At 36.4% G+C, this 27,551-nt stretch overlaps 2 pseudogenes; both read left to right on the plus strand.

The window, feature by feature from the left end:
• Positions 1-12,222: 12,222 nt before the first annotated feature.
• LOC144373375 (TNF receptor-associated factor 4 pseudogene) lies at positions 12,223-14,353 on the plus strand (annotated as a pseudogene).
• On the plus strand, positions 13,144-14,353 carry LOC144373376 (TNF receptor-associated factor 4 pseudogene; annotated as a pseudogene).
• Positions 14,354-27,551: the final 13,198 nt, after the last annotated feature.

Here is a 27,551-nt window from a genome sequence, read left to right on the forward strand (position 1 = left end):
ATCTCTTTCTTCTTCTGATCTATCCTATAGATATTTGCATTTTTAGTGGATTATCGATATACATGAAGATGAAATTCAGTGTTGTATGTTCATATGCATACAAAGAAAAAAAAATTATTAGATTCATTCCACTATTCAACATTGAGTTCTTTCCCCAAATTTCTGGGTTGGTTTGGGGTAAGGATTAGGGTTAGAGTTAGGGTTGCATTTTTTAACAGAAGCCCTTCAGTATATCTATGGGATTGTCTTGATTTTAAGATTTCATGTGGGGATGTCAAATCTTATATCAACAATGATGGGCTATTTTTTTAAAAGCTGACAAGAAAAACAATGTTCAATTATGTTGAACCCATTTAAAGATACTTCCATAATATTTAATCATTTTTTAATCAGGACAAATATTACAATAATAAAATATCTGTTTGAAAATAAAAAATAAAAGCCTCTTGCTTTCATTGTGTGTTATTATTGTTATAATACCCATTTTATGGCTTCTTCATTTAGAGTTTCCATGATGTTTTTGATGTTGTGTGTTTGTTTGTTTTGGTACCAGGGATTGAATTCAGGGGCACTTGACCTCTAAGCCATATTCCCAGAACTATTTTGTGTTTATTTAGAGACAGGGTCTCACTGAGTTACTTAGAGCCCCACAGTTGCTAAGGCTGGCATGAACTCAAGATCCTCCTGTATCAGCCTCTTCAGCCACTGGGATTACAGGTGATCAATAGCACACCCTGCTTCCATGGCATTTTGATGGTCTTCATAAAACACAGTGAAGCCATGCATGTCTATTTTAAATATGGCCTCAACCTTAATCACTTATTTGGATTGTTGACCTAAAAAAAATCACAGAACAAATCTAAATTTTATAAAGAAAGTGCTGCATTCAAATAGGTTTGACAGAAAGAATTAAGTTTTAATACAAAAAAAGAATGTAATTTAATAACATATATGTGTTATCTTGTTTACATAAATATATTTCAGAAAAAATGAAAGAATCAGATTTGAAGTGCTTGAAATTCATGAAATTGAATGACCATGTACAAAAAGACAATAAAATTCAGTTGTTATGCAGGCTACAAAGTATAAGTTGTTCTTATTAGTCCTTACCAGAAAAATGAGATAATTGATTATTTTACAAAACAGTGATAAATAGTGTGTAAATGTAGAAACAATGCAAAGGGAGATCAATTATTTTCTAATAATTTCTGAGAGAAAGTGATGTTTATTTTTTAATTATTAATAAACTAGTTTACTTAAAAATTAATTTAATAGTTTCTAGATTTTCTTATGGAACATTAATTGTCCATACCATGCTAGCCTTAATAAGAGAATGTAAAAAACACTGTTCTATCAAGATACAATAATATGTCTTCTTAATCACTGTAGAATGCCTTCAAAGGTAAAGGGAGAGGAAGAGAGGGAAAAAATGTACTAGAGATAAAGATCAAATTATTTTTAAGTGAATCTGTGAATATTTAATAATTAATTCCACTATTATGTATAATTAAATGCACCAGTAAGCATTTTGTTTAAAATAATTTTACTTTAAAAAAAGAAAAAAAAAAGAAAAACAAGAATGGGAATTCTGTCAATTAAAATCATTTGTTTTCATTCATGTGTAAAGGAATTGGGTATAACATTATTATTATCACTACAATATAATACTATGATCAGTAATCTATTTCTGACCCTGTTTGGGGAATTAATAAGTGAACAACTTTTATACAAAGAACACTCTACATAATGACACTTATACAAGAGTTGACATATTTTCACACATTTCTCATCAAGTGCACACCTATAATGAACCAAATGCTTCAAAAATTTTGGTCATAACTTCTGAGAAGAAATCAATTACAATTAAAGATCTATGTATTTTTTCCAAGTCTGAAAATCAATGTATAAAATATCGTAAGTTTGAAACTCCCTCTTTTTTTCACTTCTGCCCCACTATGAAACTCTCACCCTGCATGCTGAAATTCTTCTGTGGAAAACAACAGCATCACCCATTTTCTATGATTCAGTTTTTATTGAGATGTTTTCAAACTGTCTAAATGCTAACATTTAAACTTCATTCAACAAGCAAATGGTCAACACTAATTTGGTGAATCTAAATATCACATTAATGATAGATTATTTGTATTTTATAAAATGTATCCCTGAATATGGATCCAAAAATTTAGGAAACATTACTTTGGTATTCCATTACTATATTCACTAATGTGTTAATTTATTAGAATTATTATACTGCCATCAAACACACAGCCTTTCAATTTTTAGCATTAATTTGAAGCATTGACTTAAGACTTGTTTCTAATAAAATCAGTGTTTGCTTAATACTTTTTTTCTTTTCTCATTGTTTATACAATCTTGGAAAATAATAGTGAAGTTTCAGTTTCTAATATAAAGTACTTTTGTTCACTGAATAATTTTAAAGTGAATTGTTTACATATGCTGTCATTCATGATATTTTTAGTATTTTCTATAGGTCAGAACATGCTACATAACTACAATACAACCTTCATTCCTTATGAATGTGTTTTTCAAATGTTACCAAGTAACAGAATACTTGTTAATCATATCAGTTTTATAAAAAAATGCTGTATTGTAGTTATCTAGCATGATCTGATTGTAGTAAAAACTAAATGTATCATGGATGATGTCATATGTCAGCAATTCACTTTAAAATGTTTCAGTGGACAAAAGTACTTTTATTAGAACCTTCAAATTTACTATTATATTTCAAGATTATATGAAGAAAAAAGGCAAAAAACATTAAGCAATTGCTTTTTCTCAAATCAATAATAATACATTCTATCACAATGCCTTCAACCACTTAATCCTCAAATCATTTTCATTCATTGCTAGTAACCTGATATTGTTCTTTATGGCAAAATATTTTATTCAGAGGCATGAAATGAAATTTATTGTTGTATTTTAGAAATGCCTTCAGATTCAAATGGTTCTTAGTCTCTTATTTACCTTTGAATCTTTGCAGGAAGAAAGCATGTAGAATGTGCTTAAAATAGATTTTCTGATTTCTTTATGATTGAATCTAGATTACACGTTTTTTGTCAAGTGTATCACAAAATCAATTCTCTTATTTTCTGTTTGAGTCACATCATGTGACATATAATATCCTCATTACTGCTGATGTTAATATTGGTTATTAAGGTGATATTTGCAGTATTTTACTTTGTAATTAATTTTTTTGTAGGGAGAGAGTTTGAGACTATCAATATCTTTGTAATCATCCACCACTAAATTTTTTATTTAATTATACCTGTAGAGATCCACAGTTTATTTTATTGAGTATCCTTTACTTTTTAACATTTTAAAGAAATATTTTTCTTTCACAAATATTCTCTTTTGACAGTTTCAGATTTATAGAAAATTTATAATAGTAATGCAAAAAATCCCTAGGAAACATTTCTCAAATGTTTTTCTTTTCTTTTTTTTTATTGTTGGTCGTTCAAAACATTACATAGTTCTTAATATATCATATTTCACAGTTTGATTCAAGTGGGTTATGAACTCCCAATTTTACCCCGTATAAAGATTGCTGTATCACATCAGTTACCCTTCCATTGATTTACATATTGCCGTTATAGTGACTGATGTATTTTGCTGTCTATCCTATACTCTACTATCCCCCCTCCCTTCCCCTCCCCTCCCCTTTTCTCTCTCTACCCCCTCTACTGTAAATCATTTCTTCCTCACTTGTATTATCTTGTTTTACCCCTCCTTTCCTCTTATATGTAATTTTGTATAACCCTGAGGATTACCTTCCATTTCCATGTGATTTCCCTTCTCACTCCCTTTCCCTCCCACCTCTCATCCCTGTTTAATGTTAATCTTCTTCTCAAGCTCTTCGTCCCTACCCTGTCCTTGGTTACTCCCCTTATATCAAAGGAGTCATTTGGTGTTTGTTTTTTAAAGATTGGCTAGCTTCACTTAGCATAATCTGCTCTAATGTAATCCATTTCCCTCCAAATTCTATGATTTTGTCATTTTTTAATGCAGAGTAATACTCCATTGTGTATAAATGCCACATTTTTTTATCCATTCATCTATTGAAGGGCCTCAAGGTTGGTTCCACAATCTTGCTATCGTGAATTGTGCTGCTATGAACATCGATGTAGCAGTGTCCCTGTAGCATGCTCTTATTAGGTCTTTAGGGAATAGACCGAGAAGGGCAATAGCTGGGTCAAATGGTGGTTCCATTCCCAGCTTTCCAAGAAATCTCCATACTGCTTTCCAAATTGGCTGCACCAATTTGCAGTCCCACCAACAATGAACAAGTGTACCCTTTTCCCCACATCCTCTCCAGCACTTGTTGTTGTTGGACTTCATGATGGCTGCCAATCTTACTGGAGTGAGATGGTATCTTAGGGTGGTTTTGATTTGCATTTCTCTGACTGCTAGAGATGGTGAGCATGTTTCCATGTACTTATTGATTGATTGTATGTCTTCCTCTGAGAAGTGTCTGTTCAGGTCCTTGGCCCATTTATTGATTGGGTTATTTGTTATCTTATGGTCTAATTTTTTGAGTTCTTTGTATACTCTGGATATTAGGGATCTATCTGAAGTGTGTGGAGTAAAGATTTGTTCCCAGGATGTAGGCTCCCTGTTTATCTCTCTTATTGTTTCTTTTGCTGAGAAAAAACTTTTCAGTTTGAGTAAGTCCCATTTGTTGATTCTACTTAACTCTTGTGCTATGGGTGTCCTCTTAAGAAATTTGGATCCCGACCTCACAGTATGTAGATCATAGCCAACTTTTTCTTCTATCAGATGCCATGTCTCTGATTTAATATCAAGCTCCTTGATCCATTTTGAGTTAACTTTTGTGCATGCATGGTGAGAGAAAGGGATTCAGATTCATTTTGATGCAAATAGATTTCCAGTTTTCCCAGCACCATTTGTTGAAGATGCTATCCTTCCTCTATTGCATGCTTTTAGCCCCTTTATCAAATATAAGATAGTTGTAGTTTTGTGAATTGGTTACTGTGTCCTCTATTCTGTACCATTGGTCCACCCACCTGTTTTGGTATCGGTACAATGCTGTTTTTTTTATTATTGCTCTGTAATACAGTTTGAAGTTTGGTATCGCTATACCGCCTGATTCACACTTCCTGCTTAGCATTGTTTTTGCTATTCTGGGTCTTTTATTATTCCATATGAATTTAATGATTGTTTTATCTATTTTTACAAGGAATGCTGTTGGGATTTTGATTGGCATTGCATTGAACTTATAGAGGACTTTTGGTAATATCTCCATTTTGATAATGTTAGTTCTGCCTATCCATGAACAGGGTATATTTTTCTATCTTCTAAGGTCTTCTTCTATATCTCTCTTTAGGGTTCTGTAGTTTTCATTGTATAAGTCTTTCACCTCTTTTGTTAGGTTGATTCCCAAGTATTTTATTTTTTGGGGGGATATTCTGAATGGAGTAGTTGTCCTCATTTCCATTTCAGAGGATTTGTCGCTGATATACAGGAATGCATTTGATTTATGTGTGTTGATCTTATATCCTGCCACTTTGCTGAATTCATTTATTAGCTCTAGTAGTTTCTTTGTAGACCCTTTTGGGTCTGCTAGGTATAGAATCATGTCATCTGCAAATAGTGATAATTTAAGTTCTTCTTTTCCTATTTTTATGCCTTTAATTTCTTTCGTCTGTCTAATTGCTCTGGCCAGTGTTTCGAGGACTATGTTGAACAGAAGTGGTGAGAGAGGGCATCCCTGTCTTGTACGAGATCTTAGAGGGAATGCCTTCAATTTTTCTCCATTCAGAATGATGCTGGCCTGTGGCTTATCATAGATTGCTTTTACAATGTATGATCCTGTTATCCCTAATTTTTCTACAGTTTTAAACATAAAGGGATGCTGTACTTTGTCAAATGCTTTTTCTGCATCTATCGAGATGATCATATGATTCTTATTTTTAAGTCTATTGATGTGGTGAATCACATTTATTGATTTCCTTATATTGAACCATCCTTGCATCCCAGGAATGAATCCTACTTGATCATGGTGTATAATTTTTTTGATATGTTTTTGAATCGATTCACCAGAATTTTATTGAGGATTTTTGCATCTAGGTTCATTAGAGATATTGGTCTGTAGTTTTCTTTCTTTGAAGTGTCTTTGTCTGGTTTGGGCATCAGGGTGATGTTGGCCTCGTAGAATGTATTTGGAAGTTCTCCCTCTTTTTCTATTTTCTGAAGTAGCTTTAAAAGTATTGGTGTTAGTTCCTCTTTAAAGGTTTTGTAAAACTCTGCTGTATACCCATCCAGTCCTGGGCTTTTCTTAGTTGGTAGTCTTTTGATGGTTTCTCCTATTTCCTCTATTGTTATTGGTCTGTTTAGGTTGTCTATATCCTCCTGACTCAATCTGGGCAGATCTTAAGACTTAAGAAATTTATCTATGCCTTCACTATCTTCTATTTTATTGGAGTATAAAGATTCAAAATAATTTCTGATTATCTTCTGTGTTTCTGAAGTGTCTGTTGTAATATTGCCTTTTTCATCCTGTATACTAGTAATTTGGGTTCTCTCTCTTCTTCTCTTTGTTAGCATGGCTAAGGGTCTGTCAATTTTATTTATTTTTTCAAAGAACCAACTTTTAGTTTTGTCATTTTTTTAATTGTTTCTTTTGTTTTGATTTCATTAATTTCACCTCTGATTTTAATTATTTCTTGCCTTCTACTTCTTTTGCTGTTGTTTTGCTCTTCTTTTTCTAGGATTTTGAGATGAAGTATGAGATCATTTATTTGTTGGTTTTTTCTTTTTTTGAGGAATAAACTCCAAGCAATGAGTTTTTTTTTCCTCTTAGAACTGCTTTCAGTGTGTCCCATAGATTTCGATATGTTGTGTCTGTGTTTTTATTTAACTCTAAGAAGTTTTTAATTTCCTCCTTGATGTCTTCTAAAACCCATTGATCATTCAGTAATCTATTGTTCATTCTCCAAGTGACACGTGATTTTTCCTTCCTTTTTTTTTCATTGATTTTCAGTTTCATTCCATTATGATCAGATAAGATGCATGGTATTATCTCTACTCTTTTATATTGTCTAAGAGTTGCCCTGTGACATAATATATGATCTATTTTTGAGAAGGTTCCATGTGCTGCTGAGAAAAAAGTGTAGCTACTTGATGTTGGGTGGTATAGTCTATATATGTCAATTAAGTCTAGGTTGTTAATTGTGTTATTGAGTTCTATAGTTTCCTTATTCAACTTTTGTTTGGACGATCTGTCCAGTGGTGAGAAAGGTGTGTTGAAGTCTCCCATGATTTTTGTATGGTGGTCTATTAGACTCTTGAACTTGAGACGAGTTTGCTTGACAAACATAGCTGCACCATTATTTGGGGCATATATATATTTATGATTGTTATGTCTTGGTGTATGGTTCCCTTGAGCAGTATGAAGTGTCCTTCTTTATCCCTTTTGATTAACTTTGGCTTGAAATCTACTTTATTAGATATGAATATGGACACTTCTGCTTGTTTCCACAGTCCATATAAGTGGTATAATTTTTTCCAACCTTTCACCTTCAGTCTATGTATATCTTTTCCTATCAGATGCGTCTCCTGTAGGCAGCATATTGTTGGTTTTGTTTTGTGATCCATTCAACTAGCCTGTGTCTCTTAATTGGTGAGTTTAAGCCATTCACATTTAGGGTTATTATTGAGATATGGTTTTGTTCTTCCAGCCATATTTGTTTATTAATGTTACTAAACCTGATTTGTTTTCCTCTTTGATTACTTTCCCCCCCTTTACTGTCCTACCTCCCACTGTTGGTTTTCAATGTTATTTTTCATTTTCTCTTTCTGTAATGTTTTGCCAAGTATTTTTTGAAGAGATGGTTTTCTAGCTGCAAATTCTTTTAACTTTTGTTTATCATGGAAGGTTTTAATTTCATCTTCCATCCTGAAGCTTAATTTCGCCGAATACACGATTCTTGGTTGGAACCCATTTCTTTCAGTGTTTGAAATATGTTATTCCAGGATCTTCTAGTTTTCAGAGTCTGTGTTGAGAGATCAGCTGTTATCCTGATTGGTTTACCCCTAAATGTAATCTGCTTCCTTTCTCTTGTAGCTTTTAAAATTCTCTCCTTATTCTGTATGTTGGACATCTTCATTATAATGTGTCTAGGTGTGGATCTCTTATGATTTTGCACATTTGGTGTCCTGTAGGCTTCTAGGATTTGGGATTCTGTCTCATTCTTCAAGTCTGGGAAGTTTTCTCATATTATTTCACTGAATAATTGTTTATTCCTTTGGTTTGGAGCTCTGTGCCTTCCTGTATCCCAATGACTCTTAAGTTTGGTCTTTTAATATTATCCCATAATTCTTGGATGTTCTGCTCATGGTTTCTTAGCAGACTTGCTGAGCTGTTTATGTTCTTTTCAAGTTGAAATACTTTGTCTTCATTGTCTGTTGTTCTATCTTCTAAGTGATCTACTCTGCTGGTAGTATTCTCAATTGAGTTTTTAAGTTGGTTTATTGCTTCCTGGATTTCTAGGATTTCTATTTGTTTGTTTTTTATTACCTCTATCTTACTGTGAAATTGATATTTTACTTCCTGGATTTGTTTATGTAGTTCCTTTTCAATGTGATCTTTCATTGTCTGATTTTGCTGTCTCATGTCTTCCTTGAGACTCCAGATCATCTGAAGCATGTATATCCTGAACTCTTTATCTGACATTCCATCTGTTGCAGCTATTACCTCTTCTAAAGTTGAGTTGACCTGCATTGCTTGTGGTCCTTTCTTTCCTTGTCTTTTCATACTGCTCACGTTTTTTTCTGCTTGGTAAAACTGTTGTATTTTTTAAATTTACCCCCTATTTATTTATATTGCTCTTGTATAGCTGGGAATTCTCTCTTGCAGGGTGAGCAGTGGCTGTGCTCCTCCTCTAATTAGGGTGGTCTGTCTACCACGCTGGTTGGTCGCAGGTCTGCCACCCCCCTGCGGGCGCGGGTGGCGGCTCTGCTCTCACCCACTCCAATTGTGGTGACGTAACTACCACACCCTCGGGTCGTTGGTCCTGATCCGGATGTGGGTGGCGTCTCTGCTCTATCCCCACTCCAATTGGTGTGACGTGTCTATCACGCTGGCAGGGCTCTAGACCTGTTCCACCGGTGGGTCGCAGGTCTGCCCACCCTGTGGGCTCGGGCAGCAGTTCTGCACAGCCCCCACTCCCAATGGGGGTACCTGACTGCCTCTCCAACTGGTCGCTGAGCCCCCTCCGGACACGGGCGGCGGCCCTGTTCCACCTCCACTTCAACCAGTGTGACGTGACTGCCTTGGTGCTGCGTGTCCTCCACGTTGGCAGGCTACCAGGCCTGTCCTGCCAGTGGGTCGCAGGTCTGCCTACCTTGCAGGCTCAAATGGCAGCTCTGCACAGCCCGTACGCCAAATAGAGTTACTTGGCTACCGCGCCGTCGGGTCGCTGGTCCTATTCTAGGCGTGGGCGGCTAATCTCTTTGGCCCCAGCTGCAGTTGGGGTGTCGTGATACCACGCCGGTGGGTCACTTGGCCTGCTCTGGGCACAGGCGGCAGCTCCACTCTGCCCCCCCCCGGCCCCCACAGCACCCAGCAGGACCCTGACCGAGAAGCAGTCACCGCAGGTTCCCCAGCCCCAGGCCAAAGCAGCTCCGGAAGCCAGAGCCCGGCCGCTCCATGCTCTCCAAACTGGGTGCACGCTCCGCTGGGCACAGGCTCAAAGACACAGTCCCCGCGGGCTCCCCAGCCCCTGGCCAAAACTGTTCTGGGAGTCAGAACCCAGCCGCCCCAAGCTCAGCGCACACTCCACTTGGAGCTGGCCTCCACACGCAGTCTCCGCAGGTTCCCTAACCCTGAGCCAAGGCAGCCCTGGGGACCAGAATCCGGCCACTCAGAGCCCGGTGCACGCCTTGCCAGGAACGAGCCCCCAGGAGTATTCTCTACAGGTTCTCCAGCCCCAAGCCTGAGCGATCTGTCTGGGAGACGCAGGCAAATACCAGCCTGAAATCACCTGTTCTGTAGCTGAATGCGTTGAGGTCAGTAGAAAACAGGGATGATTACATCATTTCTCCAAGATGGCGGTTGCTGTCCTCCTCCGTGGTCCGACCGGTGTCGGGAACCGAACTGGACCACTTCTCTCCTCTGTCTCAAAGCCGGAACTCAGCACTAAGCGTGGCCATTGTACCACTGGCGGGAGCTGCACCCCTGCTCTGGCACCTCGCCGATTCCCCACATGCGCCGCAGACTCGAGTTTCGGGGCGTTCCCCCGATCAGGCAATGCGACCCTCTGTGTGGAGAAATTGCGGAGAAATCGCCCTCGACCGGGCTCCCGCAGCCGAACCTCACACGATGGAAATCCGTCCACTAGATTCTAGAGCACCTCAATTTCACTGGAAATTCCCAACACGCTAGCCTTCAGCCGTTTCACCTTGTCTTTCTCCCACTCAGTGACGCGGCGCACTGGGATAATGCATTCCCTTCGCCGCCATCTTCCTCCCCTATCCGGAATCTCTCAAATGTTACTATTTTATTAACTTGTTTTATCTCTTTTTCTCCATTTCAAAAAAAGGTACATAATAAGAAAATTAAATTATGAATATCTACTCTACAAACCTTATTCCAAATTTGACAGTTATTTCAACAATTGTCTTTGAACCAAAATAAATCCAATTTTGGGAAATTTTAATATCAATTATTCACTGTGTCCAGTAGTCTCATTTTTTTCTGTCTCTTTTAATCTGAGACAATTACTGAGTTTTTCTGGGCTATTTATGATATCTATGATTTGAATGGTGTACATCAGTAGTAGTTTTGTAAATTTTCTTTCAGTTTAGAATCATACAATGTTTTCTCATCAGTGGATTCAGATTATGCCATTAGAGGAAGACCATCATTCATACAATGCCTAGTTCTTACACTAGAGCATATTCTGGCAGCACTGACAGACATGGTAACAAGCTATGGTCAGCCTCTATTAATGGTGGAAAAATTCTAGGATCTAGAGTTAGCTCCACTTAAGAGTAAGCAAATATCTGGGGCCTCAATAACACAGGCACAAGAGACTGTGGAAGTATGTAATGTCACTTTGTTCCATCACTGGTTAGTGTTGCCTAATTATTTGGTTAAGAAGTATTTGCCAGGTTGCTCCATTATAAACGTAGTATTTGTTTTCCCTTTATAATTCATAAATATTTGGGGTGGTGATATTTGTGACTTTTTAAAATATCTGGTTGGTCCTTAAATTTTCACCCACTAGAGTTAATATTTTATAGATGATTTCTCCTTGTGTCAAATTATTACTATGTGGTGGCCAAATGATGATATTTTCATTGATTCTACAAAAACAAATATAGCAAAAACAACTATAAGTGGGCAAGAAGATGAAGTTTTTCATTTTGGTACTCACATACCCCAGATATAAACATCAGCTGCCATTTAAAGATGATTACACATCTTTTGGATTTGTTCCCATTCATCCTGGACTACTTTTCACTTTCTCACAAAAAAAGATGTTTCAAGCACATCATTTATTTTCTTGTTCCAGACCTGTAATTAACCATTTATCCTAGAAGCTCCCTTCTCTGTTTGAGAAGAAGTGTCTGACCAGTATTTGTGATGGTTATCATAATTGCATTTGGGGTTTTCATGTTAAGGACAATTATCATATATATATAACATAAAAATGTGTATATTTTTTCTTCTTAATATTTTTTAGTTGCTAATGACCCTTTATTTTCTTTATTGATGTATGGTACTGAGAAACAAACCCAGTGCCTCAAACATGCTAGGCAAGTGCTCTGCCACTGAGCCACAACCCCAGTCCAAAATGTGCATATTTCATATAGAAAACATGCATAAAGAATCTCTTATATATATCCTGCTTTTGCATATAAATCTTTATATATAATATGATTTATACTGATATATTACATATGTAAATGTAAAGAATATTCGTTACAGAATTTTCTTATGAATTAGAAATAGTCCAAATACACTTTAAGAATTCTGTTTTTATATCTGTAAAATAACATATGATGCAATCATTTTTTAAATGAAGAGAGATTTATAGAGTATATACTATTTCAAATATAAAGCATATTTAAAATACTTAGTGGCTTTGGCTGGGGCTGCCAGTTGGAGCTGCCCAGAGTCGAGAGTGCGGCTGGGGCGAGGTACAGGCTGCGGGGCAACTATGTGCCCAGCACCACTTGTCCATGCCCGCCACTCTCCTGCCATGTCTGGCTTCAACTACAAGTTCCAGAAGGCTGTGCCCGCTGTGCCGGAAACCAATGTGCGAGCCCCTGTAGGTTTCTACCTGGGGCAACCACTTCTGTAACACCAGCCTGCAGGAGTTCCTCAGTGAAGGAGAATTCAAATGTCCTGAGGACCAATTTCCCCTGAACTATGCCAAGATCTACCCAGTCCCAGAGCTGAAGGTCCAGGTGCTAGGTGTGCCCATCTGCTGCATCCACAGTGAGGAGGGCTGCCGCTGGAGTGGGCCACTTCGTCATTTACAGGGACACCTAACTACTTGCAGCTTCAATGTAGTTCCCTGCCCCAATGGCTGTCTTGCCAAGCTGAGTCGCTGTGATCTGCCTGCACACTTGCAATACGACTGGCCCAAGCGGCACCTCAAGTGCAAGTTCTGTGGCTGTGACTTCAGTGGGGAAGACTATGAGAGCCATGAGGGTATGTGCCCCCAAGAGAGTGTGTACTGTGAGAGCAAGTGTGGTGCCCACATGATACAGCGACTGCTGGTCCGAGATGCCACTTCTGAGTGCCTCAAGTGCACCCAGCCTTGTACCTATTGCACAAAGAAATTTGTCTTTAACACCATCCAGAGTCACCAGTACAGTGCCCTAGGCTGCCTGTTCCCTGCCTAACCAGTGTGGTGTGGGCACTGTGGCTCGGGAGGATCTGCAAAATCATCTGAAGGACAGAGGTAGCACTGCCTTGGTGCTATGCCTGTTCAAAGACTCCGGTTGCAAGCACAAGGTGAGATGCCCCTTTTTCCTGTCAACCCCTCTTTAGCCCATTAAGTCCTAGATGAAGGCTAGGTTTCCTGGCAGTTTAGTTCTTTGAGTCATTCCCCCTGCTGTTCAGCTGCAGGTTCTTCCTAGCACCCTGTCTTCCTCATGCAGAGTTTGGCGCCTGCTACCTCTGAGCTTTCCCCTTTTGGTAACAGTCCTCCCTTCCCTCATTTCCTGGGGCTTTGCCAACAGTGCCCTAAGCTGGCAATGGTGCAGTACATGGCGGAGAGTGTGAAGCCAAATCTGGCTATGATGTGTGCCCTGGTGAGCCGGCAGTGGCAGGAGCTGCAGGATCTGCATAGAGAGCTGTAGGGAATATCAATAGGCAGTGATGGCGTGTTCATCTGGAAGAATGACCGCTATGGTCAGAGGCTACAAGAGACCAAGGCCAAGCCCAACTCGAGTGCTACAGCCCAGACTTCTATATACATAAGTATGGTTACAAGCTACAAGTGTCTGCACTCCTCATTGGCAATGGCAGTGGTGAGAGCACACATCTGTGTCTGTACATTCGTGTGCTACCAGGCACTTTTGATTATCTCCTTGAGTGGCCTTTTGATCGTCGTGTCACTTTCTCCCTGCTAGATCAGAGCGACCCAGGGCTTGCTAAGCCATAGTATGTCATTGAGACTTTCCACTCTGACCCAAACTGGAAAAATTTCCAAAAGCCAGGCACGTGGTGAGGCTCCTTGGATGAGAGTTATCTCGGCTTTGGATACCCCAAGTTCATCTCCCACCAGAATATCCAAAAGAGAAACTATGTGCGACCTGATGCAGTTTTCATTGGTGCCTCTGTTGAACTGCTCAGGAAGATCCTCAGCTGAGTGCAGAGCTTGCAAGCTAAAGGAGAGAAGGGGGAATGAATGGGACATAATTTATCAGGCATTGGTTGAACCTGGAAAGGGGACTGGACCCCCTTTCAGCTGCTTATGCTGCCGGGGTTGTTACCCTGTTCTCCCCCTACCACTACTACCCTCAGGTGCCTCCAATTGGTGCTTCAGCCCTGGCCTCTGCAGGGAGCAGGTCTCTGGGTTATCAAGGGCTGAAAACAAATGATCCCAGGACCTGTCTCCCCTCCTGGGCAGGGCAGGTTTGCCTTGGTGCCGGCCACATTCTACATGGACTGAGGTACCTGCTCATGTGCTATGTCCCAAGAGCCATAGGGGGAGGGGTTGGAAAAGTAAGGGGTAGTTAAAAAAATCTGTCTTGAGATTGATTTTTCTTTCCCCAGCTGTGTCCTTTCTGTTTATTTATTTCCTTAGCGACAGGAAGGCACAACAGGGGATTCGTGATTTTTAATAAATTTTGAATTGTATTTATTAACTTTGTTCATGCCTGTCTCCTCCAAGTTAGTCAAGGCCCTGGGAGGTTGGGGCTAACTATGCAAAGGACCACTGAGAGAAGAAGTGCTGACACTATGACCCCAAGATCAGCTGCCCGCTGGGTCGCCCCCTGGTGGGTACCAGGGGGAACCAAAGCATGCATTGGAAAAGACCTGTTGCTGCCTCCTGGTGGTTAAATGGAAAAGGTGCAGGATAAGGCTGGAATCCCCAGTTCTTTATTCACCAAAAATTGAATGCTATGACATAAGCAAGACCCAGCCCCAAGCCTCTGGTTTGGGGATTGAACCCAGGAACAATCCATTAATAAGCTACATCCCCAACCCTTTTGTATTCAGAGGGGACTCAGATGCTGAGGCTGGCCTTGAATTGTGATCCTCTGCCTTCTGAGTTATATCATCAAGCCAGGCTCCTGCTGAAAATTGCCATTTATTTAGTATTTTTTTGGTTACAGACACTGCTGAGAACTTAATGAAAAATATTTCTTTCCATATAGCAGTCAAGTTAAAATTAACTTTTACATCACAGTTAAAGGACCTGTCTTAAGTGGGACATATTGAAGGTAATGAGACAATACAAGTTCCTGACACTTATTCTAAGTGCTTAACAAATGTTAACCTAACTGAAGCAAGCCTATACCTGGGGAGTGAATAGAGAGGTCTTTAAAATGTACAAGGCGAGCTAGGGTTGTGGCTCAGTGGTAGAGTGCTTTTGTAAGAAAGTGGTGTAGAGCACTCGTGTGAGACACTGGGTTTAATCCTCAGCAACATAAAGAAAACGAAGTTCTACAACTAAAAGAAAAAAAAAGAGATACAAGAAACTTCAACTTTTTTGTCTATTTTCATATAGGCCTCAGTGGCCACCCGCAGTGACCCATAATTTACCAGCAAGGAACATTAGTGAATTATCAGTACTCTTTCAGCTGGTCTAAGACAGGGCTGAATTTCTCTTTTTACCCTGGTGCTGGGTATCCTTGTGCATACTACCTATATGATGTACTGAGCTAAAACTCCAGAAAACTCTGGAAATGTAGCTCCAATTCTGGCAATACACTTGGGCTTGCAAATGGCAAGTTTCTTAGGTGCATGGGAATGAATTCTGCTCAATTCTAGATTTTGTTGAAATGATTAAATTAACTAATAAAATAAAAATAAAATAAAATAAAACACTGAGTGTGATAACACATCTTAAATTTATTTTATTCTAATATTTCTAAAAACTTGCCAAGATGCAGAAAGAAGCTTCCTGCTACACTAACACTCTACCTGGTTACCTCAATTTTACTCATAATTAGATTTAGATTTTTATTACCAGCAGATAAATGCTGAAATATTTGACTCCCAATTTAACTAGAATGCTGCTGGGGATTGCACATCAGGATCCATATTCCAAAAACTTGTCAATATATTTGGTGGTATTAAAATTATATCAGTGGATTTTCCAAAATATTTCTTCAGAGGACCACATCATAAAGATTTTAGGCTGTGTGGATCAGAAGTTCGATGCAGTCATAGCCTAAAATCTGCAAAATATAATAATTTAATGCCTGTTGGAATTCCAATAAAACTATATTTTTTCAGGAGAAGGGGGTATAGCCCAGCATGTATAAAGCCTGAGGTCACATATCAACACTTCATAACAAAACAACAGAAGCACTTGATTTGCTAAAACATACTACATGCTGGATTTTATCTTAATCTGATGGTCCAACATGCTGCTAGTGCATTGAAACTTCAGTGGTGCCCTGCATGCATGTAATTTTCTTTTCTACACACAGCACACTTCATATGGACCACACCATTTTTCTACACAGAGTTTCTGTACAATTCAGTTTATAAAATAAGACTATTTTCTGAATCTGCTCTCATATGTTTTGTTATTGAATTCACCATTTCAATATGAATAAGTACTTTGAACATCTTTTTGATGGACAGAATGCCTTTATTTTATTTATTTATTTTTATGTGGTGCTGAGGATCAAACCCAGTGCCTCACAGGTGCTAGGCAAGCACTCTGCCACTGAGATACAACCTGAGCCCAGAACATCTCAAGTTATAGATAATTATATAAGTCTAGATATACTGGCCATTTGAATTTCTATTACTTGTGAGTCATTAGGATAAAACAATTCTGTAAGATAATTTAATTATATAATATAATATTTTCATGTTATACATTATAGTAATAACAAAAGTAATTCTATAAAACATGGAATAAGTTTTAATTCAAATAAATTTTGTAGCATGTTGGGAATAAATACCTGTGTTCTGGATAAGATGTAGTAATAGACTTGAAAATGTCTTCCTCTAGCACCTACCCAGGAGCCTTCTCTGTTTCCCCTCTGTCCAGATTTGTAGCTGAGGCTTTCGGGATGGGGTTACATGGGACCAATAGCTTTAGCTCATCTCAGTAGATTGGAAATCTTAGTTTGAGAATACCTGTCTTACTGTAGACAGAGAGGGAGTCCCTAGTGGAAAAGAGAAAACTTTTTTTTTCATTCTGTTATAAACAAGCACCATCTGAATAAAAATTTTGATTGCACTTTTCATTTTCCAAGGTAAGTGACCCCAGGTTTTTAATGTGGGTACTAATCATAACAAACCAATTGAAGTCATCACATGTGTCTCCTAAAATAAATAAATAAATAAATAAAATTTTAAAAAAAACAGCTCAGAGTAAGACACCCATTATCAATTTATATACCTCACAGTGAGATTTAAATTCTAAATGCTTTGGTTGTGAGAAGAAAATATAGAGACTGGATTGGGACAACTACTTCTAGAATGAAATGAAAGGAGTTAATAGGTAGGAGAAAAACAGATAAGAGGAAAGAAAATTAAGAAAAAAGGAAGGAATTCATGACCAATGGTATTTTGATATTCTGGCATGAAGACAGGGTAAAGAGACCTCCTTCCTATGAGGGAGCCATGTTTCTCTGCACTGAGGTGATTGTAATTTACCTTAATAACTGTGGGTCCTTCGTTATTCTACCATTTTAGTCCATTTCTTCACTTTTCTCATTCAAGTAAAGCGTGAATTTTCAGATTTGTTCTTTTTATTGTACTCAATTCTATCACAAAAGCTACACAGGCCATGGCTTCCTTGAAGGTAATTTCTGTAGCTTCTGTAGATTGTAGCTTAGCCAAGACCAGGTGATGTGAGAACCTTGGATTTCAGTCCAAGAGTACTCTCTCCTTCTCACTTTAGTCTCTGTAAAAGGAAATGTCATTGCTGTTAACTTTGGCTAACTAATATAGGGGAAGCTCAAAACTAGCCATGGGTGTGTCCACCTATTGGGACAGAATTGATTCACAGGCCCTGATCCATGCTTCTGGTTGATAGTGTCAGTTACTACTAAAGTCCAAAAATTTATCTTCCACAGGTGGAAGGGTTATGTTATTTAAAAAATGGAGAAAAAAAATGTGGGGCTGCCCCAATGCCAAATATCAGTTACTCTTTTCATTAACAGCTCTGTTTATAACATCAGACAAAACTCTATTTAATGTGTTCCAGCACTGTTACTTACACAAATTATCCTGCTGAATACCCATCAAATCTTATTAGGTAGCTAGAAGAAAATTATTTTTAAAATATTTTTATTTGTAAATGGATGCACTACCTTTTTTATTTTGTTTATGTGGTGCTGAGGATTGAACCTAGTGCACCACACATGTGAAACAAGCATTCTACTCTGAAGAAATTATCTTAATGACCACACCTTCAATTACTGAAGCACAAGGCTCTGACCAGTCAATACATTTCTTATTGACTTGGACATTCTCCCAGCTCTGATAGCAAGGCTGGTGTTCAGGTGTAGTCATAACCAAGGGTATTGAGGTACACTCACCTATTCCTTTGTAACCCTACCCATTTCCTCATTTGAATGGCTTCTTCCCAATAAAAGGACTAAGCACATACTTCTCTCTGTATCCATGGACCCCCATAGGTCAGATAAGCCATCACAGGATGCAAAGAAAAATGTATTTCTTTGTCTCTGTGTGGTTATTTCATGCAGCCCAGTTCACCTAGAGTCACCTTGAGCATTTAGTCCTTAGACCTGACAATTGGTGGCCCATACTGGGTCTCCAGGGTACATTCAAGAAATTTAATGAATTTGGAATCTTCTCATAAGTTAAGTGCACTTAAGGTTTCAGAGTATTTTGTACAATATTGTAGAAAGTAAGAAATTAGAAGAAAAATCTGTGATGTTGAACTTTTTAAAAAATATCTGGCAATATTTTATTTTTAGAAAGATAAAAAAAATTTGCAATGTTAGAGACCTTAAAATTTTAAAGTATTATTAATATTATTAATAGAATATATTGTTAATTTCAGTCCTCTCCAATGAGAAAATCATTTTTATGGACTTTTTGGATTGTTTTTGTGAATCTTTACATTTAAAAAACAATAGGTAAAGATTTTAGGGTTTTATATGTTAGAAATCCATGCTTGTAAAGTGTAAGAGAAAAAAGAATTATGATTATGATTATGATTATGATTATTTATGATGAGACTTCATAAGAAAGAATTTCTACTTCTTGAGAGGGAACTTATTTTTTTTAATTTTTAGTTATTTTGCTGTTTTACAAAGGTTCTCTAACAATTTATATTAAACCTTTTTACCACATTCTTGTCCTTCCCTATCAGAATGGCTGTAACCCAGCCTCTGTGGACAAAAGAGTTTAGCTGCTTTTCCTATGGGGTCTGTAACTAGACCTACAACCAGCAATGCTTTTAACCATTAAACAACCTGGCCTGGATGCCAAATGCAAACTGCCCTAAGATCTGATAGTAACACTGGCATCTGCCATTAAAACTTGCTTTAAATTGCCCATGTGCTGCAAGCAAAAATACAAAGAAAAAGACAACACACACTGCAAGAACAGGTGGTTAAGACAAAGCAAGCCATTGCACACTAGTCAGATAAATACAAACAAATCAAATAGAATGAAACCTGCTCTTGAAGCCTTTTCCCCAGAAAGCTCCAAGCTGTTTCCATCACCACAGTAACAGCAAGAAGCATGGCTAGCCAATTAGTCTTCCTGGTTCCTCTTTTCCCATTTTTGGGTGCTACCCATTGGTCTTTCTCCTGTCATTCAACCAGGACATCTGATTTTGCCTCCAGTCACTAACCTGTACTTTCAGTTTCACACAGACCTGCTACTGAAACTACATAGAGCCTACATTTTTATGAATTCCCACCTGTAAATGCTAACAAAATGTAATTTTTAGGCAAAATTTAATTACACAGATTTCTACATTGCAGCCCTAAGCCTGACTTGCTCTCAAGACTAAACAACTTGATTGTTTTTTATCCCTCAACAGCTTCCTTTAGGATCTTTCATTTTCCTCTATATGGTTGTTACTAAATAATTTTTTTATTGATGAGAGGCATCAAACATATGTTTCTTTGTATTTTACTTTCAATTTTGAAGGTTAAAAGAAAGCATTTGTTCACCACAAAAAATAAAGCCAGCCATGCCCTGTGATGAGCAAAAAAATGCTATTTTCATCACTGACTATATAATTAGAAAAATAAGTATATGTATGCACAAATATCTTATTATGTGACCTCACAAATATAAAAAAGTGCACTACTAATCCAAAGAAAATTGTAATGGACTCAAATGTCTTAAGAAACACGTTGTTAAAAAAAGTTAATACAATTATAAATTATGCACTTATTCTCAATATGTATTATTCTAGGTATTGGATAACAAATAGTTGCTAATCCAGAAAATAATTTGCATTCATGTCTAATTATTCAGTTAATATATATTCATCTAATCATTTTTCTTCAACAGTAAATATATATATATATATGTATATATATATATATATATATATATATATATATATCTGATGTTCTCTATAATTAGAAATATTTAAGATAAATTTATTTTACTATAGACTTACTTTCAAGAGATAATCAAGTGACTTTTAATTTTCAAATCATTCAACAAATTTTATAAGTTGAAAAACAAATGTAATTATTCCTACAAAAATATCTAAGGGCTTTAACTGTATTTTAATTAAAATTTAACTGTATTTTATTTCTCTTTATCAATGTACAATAATTTGTTTATATTCTAAGATTTTCAAAAATTACTCCATAATATAACCAGTAAGAATTCTAAAGGGAAAAGAAGATACTTCCACAGAGAAGAAATAAATCATCTTTGATTAAAACAAGATCTTTATATTCTAAATTTTAATAATAAAATTATTTTCCGAATTAGAAAAATCTATATCATTATCTCTGCAGATTATGTAGAAAGTTAAAACAATTGAGAAACAGATAACTGGCCCAATTATAAAAATATAAACTGAGTAATTCAAGGACATTTCAGTTTATTTCCTTGATTTTATTATGCTGATATAAGCTAAGATTTTTAACATATTTTGACATAATAAAGACCTATTAAAATGTTAAGCTTATTTTCTTTAAGGAATGACTTTATTGCCTAATGATTCTTACTGTTTAAGATGGGTTAATTTTAATAAAAAATCATGTTTTGATTAAACCCTAAATATAGTAAATGACTGACTTAGATTACAATTTTGACAATTCTCCTTGAAGACTAATTTGATTAATTCAAAGTCACTGCTGATTCTTGTGTATTACCTCTGTTTGTTGGATATTGTAAGATATGGGAGAACATTTTATTAGGACTGATGCTTTCCAAATTAAAGTCCCATGTTAGTTATAATCAACAAAAATTACAATTTTTTTTGGAAATTCATTAGCATTACATAAGTTCTCTGACAGGACCTATTATCCATAAAAATATGGTAATATGTATATACTACTTTCTACACTGAAAGTTACCTGAATCATATTTTCTAGAAGACAATCAAGAGGCACCTATTCAAAGGATGATATTCTAAGAGATAAAGATATTTTGAAACCTTCTCTCAAAAAGAGATCGAGGGTTCCTTTTAAAGTGTCAAATTACATTTAATATTAAAATAAATCATCTATCCTATATACAAAAAATTTACAGTAATTAATAAAAGATGTCTCATCTTCATAACTAGCATCAATTACTATTAATAAAGAGGACCTTTAAAATTTGCCTACTGGAAACTAAAATTGAAGGAAACATCTCAAACTTAATATAGACCAAAAGAAATTAAAAGAGACTTTCAAAAAATGCAAACTCATATAGTGTATCTTTCAAAATTTATGTCAAATATATATTACTTATCTAAACCTTAAAATAGATGGTCATCTCAAAAACAGTTTTATAAAAGATTTATCTTAACCATGTCCCAGTAACACACAATAGGGACAAGTCTGACAGTCTGGAGAACAGTAAATTCCCTGGGACATATTCGTATTAAATAGAGACAATGCTTAAAAAATAATTTATTTACCCTTTAAAAATTTTACTGCTTTTATAGAGAGACTTAAAGAGACAATACAGCACCTTTAACTTAGAAGGAGTCACCCATTTTCAAAATTTGAGTTTACCACCCAATTAGCCCTAGACATTCTAAGACATTTACACAGGTTAACATAATTCTAGTCTATTTTCAATAATACACCATAATTAAATAAAGCCTGAAAAAAGAAAAAAGAAGACAAACTTGAAGACAAAAGAATTAAAATGCTAATTTTATGGCAAGAAAAATAGGCTTTCTAGTTAAAAATTTTATGAAATAATAGTGAAGGAGAGAGAGATTGTACCAGACAAACTGTATGTACACACTCAAGGAGCATGGCTCTCTTCTATTATGTGTAATACTGGTAAACCCCAAACTTAGAAGGTTAGGTTTGAATAAGATGTCACCTTCCTATTCAAAGTCATTAGAGCAAAAAGCAGTGCTTCTTAATCCTCAGGGCCTTTTACAAAAAAAAAAATGAGGCTCTAATTCCAAATATTCTGCCTGCCCTGGCCTCCTGGAGATTTACACTTGAGAGACCTCTGACATGATTTTAATGTATATGGCTCATGACTCATACTTAGAAAAACACTGCTGTGGATAATTGTGAATCCAAGTATGGATTTTAGTCAGTCTAAATCTAAGTTTGAATCATGGCCCTTCTATGAATAGACAAGGCAACTTAATCTCTTTCAATCTCAGTTCCTCCATCTGTGAAATGGGAGGATACCAACTATCTTTTATAGCTGTTGCAAATTTTTAAAACATAGAATATATTTTTTATAAAAGTGTATTCTTAACCTGCTGTGCTTATGAAGTCCCCAAATTTCATAAAAGCCTTATTAGGTATTCAAATATTCCTCTCTACATTTCAAAATATTAGAACATCAGGAGAGTCTATTGCCTAATTTGGTCGTACTTGGTACGATAATTGTAACTGGTCTCGCTGGATCCCTTCATGCAGTGAATAAAATAAATCCCAAAGCACAGAGAACAAATTAATTACTTATCAAAGTATTGTGCAGATGTTTTCTAATAATAACATTCTATGTAGCTATTTGATTTTTAAAGAATACACATATACTAATTAACTATAGTTTGCATTATAAATCAGGATGGAAACATGTTTTGATATTAAAATCCAAGTTTCTGGAAGACCTGTGCTTTTGACTCTTTCATGAATCTCTGATGTTCGCACAGTTAAGTGCACAGTCTTCAGGCACCAGTCTGGGAATTCTGACATGGCAAATGTTCTCCTGTCCCACAGAGGAGTTGGACATACAGAACACTACCAGAGTCAGTGCTGGCCCCCTCTTGCCCCTCCCAGTCACTACCAGTCCCATCAACCTTATCAACACCCATTAATTTCATCACTTTCAAATTTCAAATAAATGAATCCATAAAAGTATATGCTGTTTTCTGTCCAGATTTTCCTCTCATCTTTGTGTCTTTATGTCTGAGATTCATCTATACATATTGTTTGTAGGAATAGTTTCTTTTCTTTTTTTTTAATCAACAGAGTATTCAATCATATGCCTGGGTCACAAGGATCTATCTATAGACATTTGGGTTGTTTCCATTCAGGGATATGATACATAAAGTAACTGAATATTTTGTCCATGATTTGTAGCAAATGTGTACTTACAGCAGAATTGCTGGGTAGTAGGTTAGTCAAGTGTCTAGTTTTAGTTAACACTACTCTCTATTTTTTTGTACCAGCTATTGAACCCAGGGATGTTAAACCATGGAGCCACATCCCTGTTCCTTTTTTGGGAGTGGTGCTGAGGATTGAATTCAGGGGTACATGACCACTAAGCCACATCCCCAACCCTAGTTTTATAGTTTTATTTAGAAACAGAGTGTCACTGCATTGCTTAGTACCTCGCTTTTGCTGAGGTTGGCTTTGAACTCATGATCCTCCTTACTTAGCCTCCTGAGCTGCTGGGATGACAGGCTGTGCCACCACACCTGTCCCTTTTATTTACTTATTTTTTCTAGAGACAGAGTTTCACTAAGTTGCTTAGGGCCTCACTAAGTTGCTGAAACTGCTCTTGAACTTTGATCCTCCTGACTCAGCCTCCTGAGCTGATGGGATGTCAGGCATGCACCCAGCTAACCCCTAAATTTTAATGCAATAATTTTATCAATTTATACTCCCACCAGCAGTGTATCGGTTTAGATCTTCCAACATCGTCAGATTAGCAATGTTGGTATTCTCTATCTTTTCCATTTTAGCTATGATGGAGCATCTACAGTGATGATGTGTTTTAGTTTAGTTTTAGTTTACATTTTTCTCATAGTCAATAAAGAAAATAGACTTATTTTCTTTTCTATACTGTGCATTTAAATATCTTTTTTTTTAAATGTTCCTCTCAAGTAGTTTTTCCCATTTCTCATTTGAGCTACCTATCTTTCTTTCATTTTTATTTTTAATAAATGTTTTAGGGGAATATTTTAGACTTACAGATATACAGGGCATTCCTGTATACCCCTCATGCACTTCTATTTAATGTTTTATATTATGGCACCTTTGTTAAAAATTAGAAACCTACATTGATACATTACTAACCAAACTTCAGGATTGATTTGGATTTTTCTAATTTTTTCAACTACAATATTCTTCTTCACTTTGTAATTCAAATTAGAATATTGCATTGCATTTAGTCAATATTCTTTCTTAGTCTCCTCTGGTCCAGAACAACTTCTAAGTTTTTTTCCTTGTTTTTTGTGACCCTGACAATTTAAAAATGTATTCACATTAGCAAGATAGAATATCCCTGATAGAATTTATAGAATGTCCCTATTATGGTTTAGATATGAGGTAGACCCTGAAATTCTTGTCAGAGTAGGAATGTTCAGAGGTGAAGTGATTGGATTATGGGGGCTGTAAACTAATTACTGGATTAATTCATTTGATGGATTAATGATTCTAATGGACTAACTGGGTGGTAACTGTAGGCTGTAGAAAGTAGGTGATGGGGTTAACATGCCTTTCAGGTTATATTTCTCTGGTGACTTACTTGTGGGTTGTTTCTCTTACCACCCTTGTCCTTTCTGGCAGCCATGAGTTCAGGAGCTTTCCTTTGCCCCTCTATTCTGCCTCACTTCAGGTCCAGAGCAATAGAGCCCGCTGACCTTGGACTGAACCTCTGAAACTGTGAGCCTCAAATACACTTTGACTCCTCTTACTTGGTCTTGAGTATTTTGGTCACAGCTATGTAAAGCTGACTAACATAGCCCCTCAATTTGAATTTGATGGGAGTATGTGATTAGATGGGAATTACATACTTTGTAAAGAACACCACACACAGCCTGAGGGCCCTTTTCATCTTATCCCATCAGGGTTACTGAATAGCCATATAACTCATCCTGATGATGTTAAGTTCTTGGGTAAGGTGATGTTTAATCAGGCTCCCGCTCCTCTGGTAAGTCATTATATTTCACTTTCCATGCACTATTTCATGGAAGTAAGTCATTAAATCCAGTGAAAACTGGACATCATTACTTTTTGATCTACGGTTTTAATGAACTCAAGATATGAACCTCATATTGTTCACATACATGTACTATTTATCTTCCGTATCATCGAAGAATATACTCCATATGATTTTAATGCTTTGACATTTGTCAACACTTGCTTGATGACCCAGCATATAGTTTTTATTTTTATAAATGTTCTATGTGTCCATAAAAAAGAATGTGGAATGCTTGGCATTTTTTTGTACAATATTATATAACCCCACACATACACACATTTGCTCACTGTATTTCTCAAATATTATATGCTTTACTGAGGTTTTCTAACCTTTATTTTATTTGTTTATTTTTATGTGGTGCTGAGGATAAAACCCAGGGCCTCAAACGTGCTAGGTGAGCATTCTACCGTTGAGCCACAACCCCACTTTACTGAATTTTTGACAAGAAAGATATGTTAAAAAATCTCTCACTATGGAGCTGGGGACATAGCTCAGTGGCACAGTGCTTGCCTAGCACGTGTGAGGCCTTAGACTCCTTCCCTAACAGTATCATAAAATGAAATTTAAAAAAAAGAACTCTCACTATAAAGATTATGGGTTTGTTTATTTTTCTTCTTATTTGTATCTGGACTTGGCTTTATTTTATTTTATATATTATTATTTTTTTTTTGTTATTGTTGATGGACCTTTATTTTATTCATTTATTTTTATGAGGTACCGAGGATTGGACCTAGTGCCTCACAGATGCTAAGCAATCACTCTAAAACTGAGCCACAACCCCAGCCCTTTATTTTATATTTAGAATATTTTATTTTTAACCTGTTCAGGGTTTATAGAGCTTTATGACTCTTGAGTCTGATATCCTTGATCAGTTTCAAAAAATATTTTTCCAGTATATCTTCAACTATTTCTCCTGTTTTATTTCCTCTCTCCTCTTCTTCTAGAACTTCAACTAAACATTGATTACCCTTACTACATTTTTATCAAGTTCTATATGCTATTATCTATATTTTTCCATTCATTTTTCTTCTTTGAACTTCAAGTATAATATTTGCTACTTACCAACTTCCAGTTTCTCAATTCTCTATTTTCAGCTCCCTAATTCTATTCTGTTTTCTCATCTGCAGTTATATTTTGACTTCTTGTTTTTTTCTACTATAAAATTTCCATTTAATGGTGTTTTTGTACATTTTAATGTTTGGATGACATTCTTTTGTTTTGAATCTACTTTCTTAAACTTACTGATTATTTTAAAGATTATATTTCTGTTAACCCCCAAATCTATACCAGCTATTTCTATTGCTATTTTTTTTGTTTTGTATTTATCCTGTTAGCTTTGTCATTTGGTCTTGTTTTCTGGCACCCATTGTCTTTTAGATTGAGCACTGACATTACGCATGAGAGGTGGCAGAGATTCTGGATGATCTTATATTTTTTCAGAGAAGATGTTACTCTTCTCTTCCTGAGAAACAGGAAACCCTGATAGAATCAGGGATTAATATAATGGAAGTCTTTTATGGGGAGGGTACAGTGATTGAACTCAGGGGTACTCAACTACTAAACCACATCCCTAGCCCTACTTTTTTTTGTATTTTACTTAGAGTCAGAGTTTCCCTGAGTTGCTTAGTGCCTCACTATTTTGAGGCTGACTAAGGATCCTCTTGCCTTAACGTACCAAACCTCTAGGATTACAGGCATGAACCATCACACCCAACAATGGAAGCATATTAGTAAGAATTTGTGAAAGCTTATCTATTACTGATTTATCCCTAGCATCAGCCATAACACTTTAGAAGTCTCATCTAAAAGCCTGGAAATTTCACTTTTGGCAGGTTCTAAATTATATTTTTGTTTGTTTCTTCCCCAGACTTCTAAAGCTCTGATAAACTTTTTAGCCTCTTAACATTTTAATTTTTTTTCTGGATTTCTTAGCCTTTTACTCCATTCATGCATAGTTCAGAAATTAGCTAATGCCTTGAAGAGAAATTTTGTAAGGAATTTTAAGAGCACTCTTCTTCAGGATCTTGACTTCCTGTAAGTTCTTTCTCCTTCACTAGCCCTGAAGTTCAAATTTGATCTCTTCATCATAGTGATATTGCTGCAAATTCTAGATCTCTGCTTTCTGTAAAATCCTTGCCTGCCTAATTACTCCATTTTTCAGAATGAAAATTTCACTTGACTAAACAATATGCAGAATAAAAAGATTTAATTTATAGTACATATGCATATCTTAATATTAATATTTCTTCTGTTTACTTGCGTATATGACATACTATTTGTTGGAAACCAAAGAAACTTCTATTTTTAAAAA

This window comes from Ictidomys tridecemlineatus, unplaced genomic scaffold (genome assembly GCF_052094955.1).
Source record: "Ictidomys tridecemlineatus isolate mIctTri1 unplaced genomic scaffold, mIctTri1.hap1 Scaffold_373, whole genome shotgun sequence".
Classification (NCBI taxonomy): Eukaryota; Metazoa; Chordata; class Mammalia; order Rodentia; family Sciuridae; genus Ictidomys; species Ictidomys tridecemlineatus.